Raw genomic sequence first — 14080 nt, 5'->3', positions numbered from 1 at the left:
TTATACATCATGTATTCTTTTTTGTTTGCTTTTTAAAAATTCAGCACAATGTTTTTGAGATTCCTCCATATTGTTGCATGCAGCTGTAGTTTGTTTCTCTTTATTACCAAGTATTATTCCATTGTATGAATATATCACAGTTTTTCCATTCTATTATTAAGATAATGCTATTTCTAATTTTTGGCTGCTATGAATAAAGCTGCTACAAACATTTTTGTACAAGACTTTTTGTAAACTTAGGAGTTCCTTTATTTTGAATAAATAACTAGTCATATAGGCATAGGTGCAGTAATATTCGACAGGCAAGAATGGGGGCCATTGCACTGTGCCCAAGTAATAATAAAACTATTTCAGATGTATTATATGATTGAACAAATGAGAAAACATGTTGATGTTGATGGGAGTCAGGATGTTCACTGTGGAAAAAGGAACATACAAATATTGAATGAGGGAAGGCAAGAAAGAACCAAGTGGGAATGGAATAGAAGCAATATAAATTCATAATTTCTAAATCATGTATATGCACGTGTATATGTATTATAATTGCATATACATGCACTTGATAATAGACATGTATTTATGTGTGTATGAATGTGTATACACATGCATATATTTTCTAGTTCTATCTGCCAAAAGGACTTAGACACAAAAACACCCCAGCAGAAATGAATATACTTGATACTCAGATCTTCATGTCTAAAATAATTTGCCACTAAAAGGAACCAGGGCTACTTGGAGAAATGGCTGATTCCAAAGCAAGGGCAAGGTAGAAAAAAGATGAGCCTGAAATATCTTGTTATGCTAAAAAGTAATGTTCAAAAAAAAAATAGAGGTATATTTCCAAAACATAGAGCCAGCTTGAAAGGGGCTCCCATTGGCCAAACTTGAGCCAATTTGAGAGCAAAATAATTGAAAAAAATGATAAATTATAAACCAATGGGAAAAAAGCAGAAATCCATGAATCCATACTGATATAATAGATGACAGGTAGATGATAGATAGATAACAGATAGACAGATAGATAGATAGATAGATAGATAGATAGATAGATAGATAGATAGATAGATGATAAGGTTTCTCCTTTACAATAGAATGTCATGGGCCAGCTGGTCAATGTGAGTTGAAGGAGTTCTGGAATTGGAAAACCATCATTTCTCAACCATCACAGTAAATATGGCTCAGGCAAGAATTATCAATGAATGCTAAAGCTAGGGGAAAATTTTGATTAGAAGCAGGATATTAGGATACTAATCTGGGCTTAAAGTATCTCCTCACAGGTTGCTTGTTAGTTTCTGGGTAAAGAATAGTGACTATGCAATGGAAAAAAAAGGACAACCTCTTGACTGGGTTATCAAAATTAACCTCACCAATAAAGGGTGAATGTTCAACATGTGCCTTCAAATGTGACATACTGAGAAGGAAACAGCATCACTTATGGAGTATTCTGACCAGAAATCCATATCTGAATCTAATCATAAGAAAACATTAGGCAGACTCCAAATGAAGTGTGTTTTGTCAGAAAAAAAAAAAATACAGGGTGTTTTCACTGAATTCTTTAAAAATAGCAATGTCATAGAAGACGAAGGGTTGTAGAAATGTTTCAGATTAAATTATACTAAAACACCTGACAACTAAATATAGTTAAGTGATACTAGACTCAATCCTATATTAGAGGTAACATAAATGCTCCAAAGAACAATTGACCATATATATTCAATTGCTAAATTGGAATATATATGGTCAATCAGATAAGAATTATGCTTTGATTAAGCAAAAGAATATCCCTATTCTTGGAAAATACACAAAGTATTTTGAGGTATGGGCCATACTGTATGCAATCTTCTCTCAAAAATTCAGAAACATATATTTGTGTGCATTTGTGTGTATGATAGTACACACATATATACATAAAGAGAGAAAATAATAAAGCAAATGAGGCAAAATTTAACAATAGAGTAATCTGATATACATACAGAGAGAGAGAAAGAGCAATTGATAAAGCAAATGAAGTAAAATTTAACAACTGAGTAACCTGATTAAAGGGTATATGTGTTTTCTTTGAAATAATATGATTCTTGCAACTTTTTCTGTAAGTTGGAATTTATTTCTAAACATGATTAAAAAAAAAAACTAAACTTAGCAACTTCTTCTCTTTTTCAGCCTAGAAATGTCTGTGTTACGTGGTTTTCTGTTTATTGTTGTTATTTGTTGTTATTGCTGTTTTGTCTCAGGCTCCAACCCATAAGAGTTTAAAAACTGTGTAGCTATTTTTGGACATTTATAATAATACATTATAAAATGTATTCCTCAATAAATATAATTTCTCTATTATACAAAAATTATGAGTGCTTTTTATTTTTATAACAGAAAATGTCAAACTATACTGATAGGAAGCAAGACAAAATAATCATTTCAGCAAACCGTATAATTGTTAGATTTGGAAAAGATTTTAAAACAACCATAAGAGAGGAAAAAATAGAACCAAACTTGATGTTTTAGTAAATTTGGGCTGCTGTTAAAGCAAAACAAAATAAACTGAATAGCTAATAAACAACAGAAATCTGTTTTTCATAGTTCTGGAGACTGGGAAGTCCAAGATCAAGGTGTGGCAGATTCAGTGTCTACTGAGGGCTGGTTTCCTGGTCCATAGATGGTATGTTCTGGCTGCATACTCACTTGATAGAAGGGGAAAATAAGATTTCTTTGACTTCTTTTATAAGGACCCTAGTCCCATTCATGAGGGCTCTACTCCCATTACCTAATCACCTTCCTAAAGGTCCTATCTCTTAATACCATCAACTTGGGAGTTAGGATTTCAGCATATAAATTTAGGAGTACACAAACATTCAGACCATAGCACTTGAGTTCTGTAATATTCAAAAATAGAACCAGAATAAAATTTTCCTTCTCTAATTCTTTTTGAATATAACATGGTGGTTAAAAACACAGTTAGAGGCAGGACTAGCTTGCAGCTCCTCCTCCGATGGACAGAGCAGTGGATAGACTTTTGCTTCGAAAACTACCACAGGAACATACCAGGAAAGCTGAGAGAATCCACAGACCCTTTGAGGGAACTGAATCACCACTGCAGGCTCCCTGAGATGCCAAAACACTGTGAGTCAGCTGGCTTTCTCAATGGCGTGGCTTGTGGTCTGGGGCAAGTTTTCAGCCCTGGTCACAGACCAATATCCCTGATGAATATTAATGCAAAAATCCTTAACAAAATACTAGGGAGCCAAATCCAACAGCACATCAAAAAGCTAATCCACCACATGTACCCCAAAACCTAAAATGCAATAAAAAAAAAAAAAAGCTAATCCACTATGATCAAGTGGGTTTCATATCAAGAATGCAGGGATAGTTTAACATATGTAAGTCAATAAATGTGACATCTCACATAAAATTAAAAACAAAAATTACCTGATTATCTTAATAGACCCAGAAAAAGCATTTGACAAAATCCAGCATTCTTTTATCATAAAACCCTCAGCAAATTTGGCATGCAAAGGACATATCTTAAGGTAATAAAAGCTATCTACGAGAAACCCACGGTCAACATTATACTGAATGGGGAAACATTGAAAGCATTCTCCCTGAGAACTGGAATAAGGTAAAGATGCTCACTTTTACCACTTCTATTCAGCATAGTACTGGAAGTCCTAGCTAGATCAATAAGCCAAGAGAAAGAAATAAAGGGCATCCAAATCGGGAAAGAGGAAGTCAAACTGTCACTGTTTGCTGATGATGTGATTGTATACTTTGAAAACCCTGAAGACTCATCCAAAACGATCATAGAACTGTTAGATTAATTCAGCAAAGTTTCAGGATATAAAACTAAAGTACAAAAGTCAGTAGCCTTGCTGTACACCAACCGCAACCAAGTTGAGAATCAAATCAAGAACTCAACCCCTTTAACAATAGCTGCAAAATAAATAAAACACTGGGGAATATACCTAACCAAGGACGTGAAAGACCTCCACAAAGAAAACTATAAAACACTGCTGAAAGAAATCATAGATAACACAAACAAATGGAAACACATCCCATACTCATGGATGGGTATAATCAATACTGTGAAAATGACAATACTGACAAAAGCAATCTACAAATTCAATGCAATTTGCATCAAAATACCACCATCATTCTTCACAGAACTAGAAAAAAAAATCATAAAATTCATATGAAACCAAAAAAGAGCCCACACAGGGAAAACAAGACTAAGCAAAAAGAATGTATCTGGAGACATCACATTACCTGACTTCAAACTACGTTATAAGGCAATAGTCACAAAAACAACATGGTACTGGTATAAAAATAGGCACATAGTAAATGGAGCAGAATAGAGAACCCAGAAATAAAAACAAATACAGCCAACTGATTTTCAACAAAGTGAACAAAAAACATGAAGTGAAGAAAGGACACCCTATTCAACCAATGGTGCTGAGACAATTGGAAAGTCATATGTAAAAGAATGAAACTGGATCCTCATCTCTCACCTTATGTAAAAATCAACTTAACATGGATAAAAGACTTAAAAATCTAAGACCTGAAACCAAAAAGATTCTAGAAGATAACACTGGAAAAACCCTTCTAGACATTTTCTTAGGCAAAGACTTTATGACCAAGAACTCAAAAGCAAATGCAACAAAAACAAAGATAAATAGATGAGACTTAATGAAACAAAAAAGTCTCTGCACTGAAAAAGAAGTAATCAGCAGAGTTAACAGACAACCCACAGAGTGGAAGAAAATCTTCACAATCTATACAACTGACAAAAAAACTAATGTCCAGAAGCTACAAATAACTCAAACAAATCAGCAAGAAGAAAACAAACAATCCAATCAAAAAGTGAGCTAAGGACATAAATAGACAATCCTAAAAAGAAGATATACAAATGGCTAACAAGCATATGGAAAAATGTTCAATATCACTAATGATCAGGGAAATGCAAAACAAAACCACAATGTGACCACCTCATTCCTGCAACAACAGCAGCCCTTGAATCCTAGATCTTCCATAAGAATGACCATAATCAAAAAAATCAAAAAATAATAGATGTTGACATGATTGCAGTGAAAAGGGAATACTTTTACATTGTTGGTGGGAATGTAAACTAGTACAACCACTATGGAAAACAGTGTGGAGATTCCTTAAAGAACTAAAAGTAGCTCTGCCATTAGATTTAGCAATCCTATTATGTTTAAGTTTAACTTACAAGTTTAATATAAGTTAACTTATACCTGGAACCAACCCAAATGCCCATTGATAATAGACTGGACAAGGAAAATGCGGCATGTATACACCATGGAATACTATGCAGCCATAAAAAAGGATGAGTTCATGTCCTTTGTAGGGACATGGATAAATCTGGAAACCATCATTCTCAGCAAACTGACACAAAAACAGAGAACCAAACACTGCATATTTTCACTCATAAGTGGGTGTTGATCAATGAGAACACATGGACACAGGGAGGGGAACATCACACACTGGGGTCTCTTGAGGGATGGAGGGCTAGAGAAGGTATAGCAGTGGGTGGGGAGATTGGGGAGGGATAACATTAGGAGAAATACCTAATGTAGATGACGAGGGGATGGATGCAGCAAACCAGCATGGCAACAATCCTGTATGATGGGCACATGTACCCCAGAACTTAAAGTATAATAATAATAATAATAATAACAATGGCACTTCTGCTTAGCTTTTAGGATGATTTTCTTTAGTCCAAGTTGTAACCCTGTAAGCTTATCTGCACATTAGAATTCCCTGGAAGTTTGTAAACATACAAATACCAAGATTGCACCCCAGACCCACTGAATTACAAATCATGGGTGATGGGTGAGACCCAGGCACCAATATTGTTAAAAGATAAACTCAGGCACACAAAAATTTTAAAGCATTTATTTGAGCCAACAGTGATTCAAAAATCAGGCAGCCCCAAACAACAAGTGGTGTGGGCTCTAATCTGGTAGGAATCAGACAAAACTTTTATAAGGTGATTCCAGAATTAAGATAGAAAATATTTAATTGGTTAAAGTAGAACATCCCTAGTTGGAGATTAACTGGCAGTTTCTTATTAATAAAATTTCTAGTTAGAGGTTAGTGTGTGGTTTTGTGGTTTCTGATTGGTAGATTCTCCAGTTAGATGCTAGTTCGCAGTTCTGATTGGATAAGCTTAAGTTTCATTTTACTGTTTACACCAAATTGTGTTTGGTTTGCTTAGGTAGGAACCCAAAGTACTCAGCCTAATAACCTCCTAATTACTTTCTTTGACACTGTTTTTCTTAACCTCCCAGGTGATTACGTGTGGCCAGTTTAAGCACCGCTGTCCCAAAGTCTTCCATAATTAGAAATCGAATAGTCTATTGTGTTGCTCTTTATTAAAATGGAATGAAATGTTATCAAAGTCAGGAGTACCAAGGGTTTCCAATGTGATATTAAATAATAGTAGATAGTAAAAATACTACCTTAAAAGCAATTTAGATGTAATCAAGTGCTTTGTTAAGGAAGCAACTGTTTATGTCTTTGTTATTTCCACTGGAAGCAACACAATTGGCAATTACTCATGACAAAGCATATGGAAAAGTGAAGCTTTAAAAATAGCAAAGTGTGGATCAAGGAAAACAGAGCTATAAATATAATGATACACCTTTGCAAAATATAAATCCTTTTTCAGCAGAATTTTAAAAGGTCAAATTAAACAAATGAGTATGGAACTAATCATTTAAATGGCATTTCCCACATTTTGCTATCTACCTAAAAACATCAAAGATGGAATGCAAAGTTTTCAGGACCCAGTTATCTGGGTTGGAATTTTGGCACTCTTTTTGGAGCATAAGATCCGCCCTGTAACTAACTGCTGTGCAACTGTTTTAATTGGCCTGGTGATACAGAGTGAATTTCTCAGTAGCACCAAAGGATTGATGCTTCTACCAGGAAAGGGTTTTGAAAACTCCATCTGTGACAAGGCTGTTTTTCATACATTAAGAAAACTAAATAATATGATTCCTTTGTTGGAATTTAAGATGGACATAAATTTTTTGCACAACATGGCATTTGGCATTATAGTACTATTAGTCTTGATCTTCCGTAATTATATTTTTTCCAGCTAATTAGTGCATCACTAATGCATATAAATTGTATTAAATAAATATAAGTAGTATAGTGTAAATTGATGATAGTACAGTTTGGAGATTTTCAAAATAAATCACCAATAGTCTTTTATTTCTTAATGTAATTTGGCAACTGGGGAACACTTACCCTTAAAACCAGCATGAATTTAGATACTTACTGAAATCTATCTTGTATTATGCCTCATTTTATTTATTTCAGTCTCATCTTCCTCAGATTGTATGCTGTTGAAGGTGGGATACAGCTACCTAAACTGCTTTGTTTCCAGGAAAGTCTAGGTCACAGCGAGTATTAACGAAATATAAGGCTGACATGAGAAGGTGCATGGCATTTATTGCTTATTCCACATATTAGAGAAGCAAGAATACTGAAAGTATAGTGGGAAAATAAAGATTTGAACCCTGGCTTTGCCACTCATTACCTGGGTGGCATTAAGTTACAAACTCTAACTTGCAATTTCCTAATTTGTACAATGGACCATGATGGACCTAATTTGTACAATGGGCCACACGGTTGATATGGAAGAAAAACATATGATGTGGACGGGTGTGGTGGCTCACGCCTGTAATCCAAGCACTTTGGAGGCCAAGGTGGACAGATCACCTGAGGTCAGGAGTTCAAGACCAGCCTGGCCAACACGGTGAAACCTCGTCTTAAAAAAAAAAAAAAAGAATGAGGCAGAATTGCCTGAACCCAGGAGGCGGAGGTTGCGGTGAGCCGAGATCGCGCCATTGCACTTCAGCCTAGGTAACAAGAGCGAAACTCCGTCTCAAAAAAAAAAAAAATAAGGCCGGGCGCGGTGGCTCAAGCCTGTAATCCCAGCACTTTGGGAGGCCGAGGCGGGTGGATCACGAGGTCAAGAGATCGAGACCATCCTGGTCAACATGGTGAAACCCCGTCTCTACTAATACAAAAAATTAGCTGGGCATGGTGGCGCGTGCCTGTAATCCCAGCTACTCAGGAGGCTGAGGCAGGAGAATTGCCTGAACCCAGGAGGCGGAGATTGCGGTGAGCCGAGATCGCGCCATTGCGCTCCAGCCTGGGTAACGAGCGAAACTCCGTCTCAAAAAAAAAAAAAAAAAAAAAAAAAAAAAAAAATATATATATATATATATATATATATATATATATATATATGATGCTTGTGAAAGCACTTTGTAAAATGTAAGGTGTTATCCATACATAAAATATTGTTATTATTATGCCTGTATTTCTAAGCACACATAAATACAAACTTTTATATTCAGCATGATTTTTTTTTTTTTTTTTTTTTTTTTTTTTTTTGAGACGGAGTTTCGCTCTTGTTACCCAGACTGGAGTGCAATGGCGCGATCTCGGCTCACCGCAACCTCCGCCTCCTAGGTTCAGGCAATTCTCCTGCCTCAGCCTCCTGAGGAGCTAGGATTACAGGCACGCGCCACCATGCCCAGCTAATTTTTTGTATTTTTAGTAGAGACGGGGTTTCACCATGTTGACCAGGATGGTCTCGATCTCTTGACCTCGTGATCCACCCGCCTCGGCCTCCCAAAGTGCTGGGATTACAGGCGTGAGCCACCGTTCAGCATGAATTTTTATTTTGAGTGGCTTTCTTGTATGAGTGCTCCAAATAACGACTATATCGAGAGCCTTTTCTGTTTATCGGGCTACTGAATTGGTTGTAAAAAAAAATAGAGTAAATAAAATTAAATACATTACACAGCTTTGATTTGTTCCAACTAATAAAGGGAAACAGATTAGGTAAGATGCTTTAAGTTTTATTCAGCATCTGAAATCACAGATTTGGACCCTAGTTCTATTACCCTCTCACCCTTCTCACTGGCTGGGTGACCTCACGCAGCTCATTCCATCATTGCGTAGCTCCAGCTTCTCCATCTTTAAAGGAGGGGCTAATCTGGATGATCTCCAAAATCCCAGTTAGTTATAGATTTGATACTGTTGTATCTAATATAATTGACTATTTGACATTGAATTAACATTATTTTGTTTGTGAACTTTTCTGTTTAACAGCTGTCTACTTTCCAACACTTCCAGAAGTTCTTGGTGGAGAGAAATTTGATACTGTTGTATCTAATATAATTGGCTATTTTATGCTGAAATTATTTTGTTTGCGAACTTTTCTGTTTAATAGTTGTCTGCTTTCCAACACTTCCAGAAGTTCTATGTGAACAGAGATAAGCATTTTATATATTTTCCTTTCATACCCCACCTTGTTTCCCATCCCACAGATCCCTCATCATTCTTCAAGAGACAAAAATTCCATTTCTGACATCTTTGACCTGCATGGAAGGAGGTGCATTTAATAATTCTCTTCACTTTGCTAGCACTGCAATATAACAATTTATTTAAACCTCTAATATTAGAATGAGAGTTTGATTAAAAAAATATAAATTTTTAAATTTAAAAAATTTTCAGCCTACAGTGTTTGATTTATAGAAGAGTCTTTGTAAATGTTTGCTGAATAGAGAAATGCATGAATGAGTACCAGTTCACCAATTCTAGCCATGGTATCCTGTACACAGAGGACCCATCCATGCTGAATTGGAAAACAAACAGATGGATAAATTTCCCAAAGGTTAGTCAAGGTAAATTCCTTTCCTTGGAATTTCACAGACAAAGAGGAACAATGAAAGGTCATTATAGTATGCTGTCATGTCTAATTTTCCCCTTCTTTCCTTTTGAAATAGTTAGGCCTGGAATATTAAAGTATAAACAGGAAATCTCTCTGCTTCTCTGTTTCTCTGGTAAGTCACATGCATAGCCCAGAGATTGCAGCTAAAATAATTCCACAGGAAAGCCAGGGATTTTCTTATTTAAAAATCATGAAAGACAGATGAATGAATGAGTCTATGAAATAGTAGTATGATTAAGATTTATTTCTGCCTGAACAAAATAGATTACAGCAGTTCTGAGACCATTTCCAATTGCATGCTCTGTATTTATCTTGCATAGAATTCATGTTGGTTTTAGATTTTTGAAATGTTCACGTGAGTGTAAAAACATTTGGGTGTGGAGGACACAGGGAATCATCAGAAAAGCACAGAAGAAAACTCCTTTGATTCTCTGTGTTTTGTGAACTGTCTTTATAGCTCATTGAATCCCAGAATTCCTGTAGGGTTCATCAGAAATCCACACAGCCTTCCTGTTGATTTATATCCATTTTGCAGATTCAGCTGGTAGAAATGTGAGATCACTTTTAGACTATTCTACAGTCAGCAAATGTCCAAATTAAAGCACATTTGCCTCCTTTCAACCAAAATGATCCGGTCATCAGCATGGCAGTGGGTGAGAAATGAGGGAAAATATTTGAAATAACTCTCAGGTAGAAACTGAAATAACTCCCAGGTGAATAGAAAGGAATGTAAATCTATCCTGATGAAAGGTTTTCCTCCCTGGAGAAAGTAGGAAGAAGGCAATACCATCAAATATTAAATTAGAGCTATCACTATTTGTGGCATTACTCCAGAAAGTAAAATTATGGCTCAATGCCACAAGAACACTAATGCTGCTGTCACGCTGGACCCCTATCAACTTCAACAGAGATGGCTCCAGGTCTAAGAGGCTGAAGAAGAGACCCACAGCCAGCAAACAAGACATAGGGTTTATTGAGGACTTACATTAAGGGGCGGGAACTGCCCCCATTTGTAAAAAGCATGCAGTTTATACAGATCGGGTGCATCTGCATTCTTGGGATATGCTTAAGCGAAGCTATCACTGTCAGGTGCATTTGCCAAACACTCCATCCTAGCATTCCTTTGAATGATCCTCACATTCCTCTCACTTCATTCTTCTGCAGTTTCCCTGGGGCCAGGTATGCAGAGAAGTATTGCAACCAGATGCAAAAGCACCCTTTGCCCACAGAGTTTCTCCATCTCTCCTAAGTCAGAGGCCACTGGGGCTGCTTGAGACACTGGCTGTCCTATCAAGGGGCTCATATTGGGTACCCATGCACCATACTATTGGTTGGGTGTTGACTATAAGATGGCTCTTTCATGCCAGCAGTGAAAAGCTCATTGTCGGGACGTCACCAATGCTCAGCATAGCATGCTTCTCCACTAATTCCCAGAGGATGTACTGCAATTCCTCCAAAGTCTGCCATAGCAAAGGAGATGTGAGGACATCCTCCTCACTTGGATAGGCTGCCTTGTAACCCACAACTACCCAGCTGAGGAAGGGGATGGCCCGATCCTCATTTTCAGCACTACAGAGATGCTGCCTCAGGGCTGAGTGGTCTATAATAGATGCCATTTTACTTATCTCAAATCTGGAGCGTACACTACCCTCTGCCTCCATGTCCCACAGACGGAGAAGCCACTCCATGATCAACTCCCTCCTCCACTTCCTGAACCCATTTCTTAGCTCCACCAGCTCCACAGCAGTGTATAATCTTTTAGGATGGGGCAAGTTTTGCTTGTCTAACTTCCTGTGGGTGTGGCCAGGCTGTCTCCATTCCAATAGTGACCATGGATGAGCAGAGAGGACAGGAACCTCTACAGGCTCCTCCCAGTCCTCATTCTCCTCCCCAGTAGAGCTCTCTGTTGGGTCCCAGGACTTAGAGTCCCACGACGATTAAGTCATCATAGCCCTATCTTGTTGGCATGGGAGTTGGTGACCCTTCAAACAGGCTACCCAACAAGCCAGGGTCTCCATTTTGCCATCCTATTCCCTCAGGAAGGACAGTAATGTCTCCAGTGCCAATCTGGCACCTCTATCTTGTCAAAGCTCAACTTATAATTGATGAACTCTTGCCTGCACTGTGAGCTCGGCCTCAGCTTGGAGTGCAGTCAGGAATGGCCAGTCAACTCGGCATCTGACCTTCACTCAGGTAGATCTGTCCCCTGCCACAGTTTTTCCAGACTCCAGTATTTTCAGAGTGTCCCTGTACTCACATGGTGAGCCCCATCCATCAGGGATAGTGGCTATCAAGCCCCATGTTAAAGTGAACAGCCAGCCCTATTTTCCCCCAGAGATTACCCCTTCCCTTATCCCATTATCTCTGTACTCTTGGGGTTTTCTCCACCTCCTGCCTGGCTCACCAATTGTCCTGAGAAATCTCTATTGACTTCAGCAGGGATAGCACCATGTCCAGGAGGCCACAGAAGAGACTCAGAGCCAGTGAGTGAGACATAGAGATGGTCCAGCGGCAGTGGGCTTGACAGGAGAACCACTCTCGTTTGTAAAAAGCATGCAGTTAATATGGATCAGGTGCATCTGCATTCTTGGGGCATACTTAAATCATTGCTATCAGGTGGATCTGCCATACCCCTCCACCCACTTTCTTGATCCCAATAAATATAGTGGGAAAAAACACATTATTTCTACTATACAGTAATTGTTTAAAATAATTAACATCCACATTCTGTGGATTGTATCTTCATTTTGTTGATTTTGTCTTCTGCTGTGCAGAAGCTTTGTAATTTGATGTGATTTTATTTGTCCACTTTTGCTTTGGTTGCCTATGCCTGCGCGATATTGCTCAAGAAGTCTTTGCCCACTCCAGTGTCCTCAAGCTCTTCCCCAAAGTTTTATTTTACTAGTTTCATAGTTTGAGGTTTTAGATTTAAGTCTTTAATAAATTTTTATTGGATTTATGGTATGCGGTGAGGGATAGGGGTCTACTTTCATTCTGCTGCATATGTATATCCAGTTTTCTTAGCATAATTTCTTAAAGAGACTGTGCTTTCCCCAATGTATATTTTTGGGATGTTTGTCAAAAAGGAGTTCATTCTAGATGTATGGATTTATTTCTAGGTTCTCTATTCTGATCCACTAATCTATGTGTTTGTTTTTATGTACCATGCTGTTTTGTTACTATAGCTTTGTACTATAATTTTAAGTCAGGTAATGTAATTCCTCCAGTTTGGTTCTTTTTGCTTAGGATGGCTTTGGCTATTCCAATTCTTTTATCATTCCATGTAAATTTCAGAATTTTTTTTTTCTATTTCTGTGAAGAATATCATTGGTATTGGTATTTGGATAGAGATTGCATTAAACCTATAGCTTGCTTTGGGTAGTATGAACGTTTTAACAATATTTATTCTTTCAATACCTGAAAATATAGTATCCTTCCATTTTTTATATTCTCTTCAATTTCTTACATCAGTGTTTTATAGTTTTTATTGTAGAGGTCTTTCACTTTTTTGTCAATTTCTAAATATTTTATTTCTAGTTATTGTAAGTGGAATTACTTTCTTGATTTCTTTTCCAGATTGTTCCCAGTTGGCATACAAAAATGCCACTAATTTTTGTATGTTGATCTTGTATCCTGAAACTTTACTGAGTTTGTTTATTCAGTTCTAATAGTTTTCTGGTGAGAACTTTAGGTTTTTCAAAATATAAGATTATAGTATCTTCAAACAAGGATAATTTGGCTTCCTCCTTTCCAATTTGGATGCTTTTTATTTCTTTCTCTTGTCTGATTGCTCTAGATGAAACCTCCATTACTATGTTTGAATAGCCGTGGTGTCAATGGACATCCTTGCCATATTCCAGATCTTACAGGAGAGGCTTTCAGGTTTTCCCCATTCAGTATTATACTAGTTGTGAGTTTGTTGTATATGGGTTTTATTATGTTGAGGTATGTTCTTTCTATATCCAGGTTTTTTTTTTCAGGGTTTTTATTATGAAGGGATGTTGAATGTTATCAGATGTTTTGCAGCATCAATTGAAATGATCATATAGTTTATGCCCTTTATTCTGTTGATGTGTCATATTGATTGTTCTGCCTATGTTGAACTATTCTTTCATCTCAGGGATAAATCTCATTTATGATGAATGATCTTTTTAATGTGTTGTTGAATTTTGTTTGCTAGTATTTTGTTGAGGATTTTTGCATCAATATTCATTAGCAATATTGGCCTATGCCTTTTTTATTTTTGTTTTTGGATATGTCTTTTTCTGGCTTTGGTATCAGGGTAATATTGGACTTTTAGAATTAATTTGAAAGTATTTC

General features: G+C 37.0%; 1 long non-coding RNA gene across 1 annotated transcript in view; it reads right to left on the bottom strand.

The window, feature by feature from the left end:
• The window catches only part of LOC110568230 (uncharacterized), a 178214-nt gene that overhangs the window by 95322 nt on the left and 68812 nt on the right, over nucleotides 1-14080 (bottom strand). The gene's annotated exons all lie outside the window — the stretch shown is intronic.

The sequence above is a fragment of the Aotus nancymaae genome, unplaced genomic scaffold (genome assembly GCF_030222135.1).
Source record: "Aotus nancymaae isolate 86718 unplaced genomic scaffold, 86718_ANA_hifiasm-v0.15.2.pri h1tg000036l, whole genome shotgun sequence".
NCBI lineage: Eukaryota > Metazoa > Chordata > Mammalia > Primates > Aotidae > Aotus > Aotus nancymaae.
The sequence above is the reverse complement of the archived record's forward strand: the minus strand, read 5'-3'. Positions and strand labels throughout refer to the sequence as shown.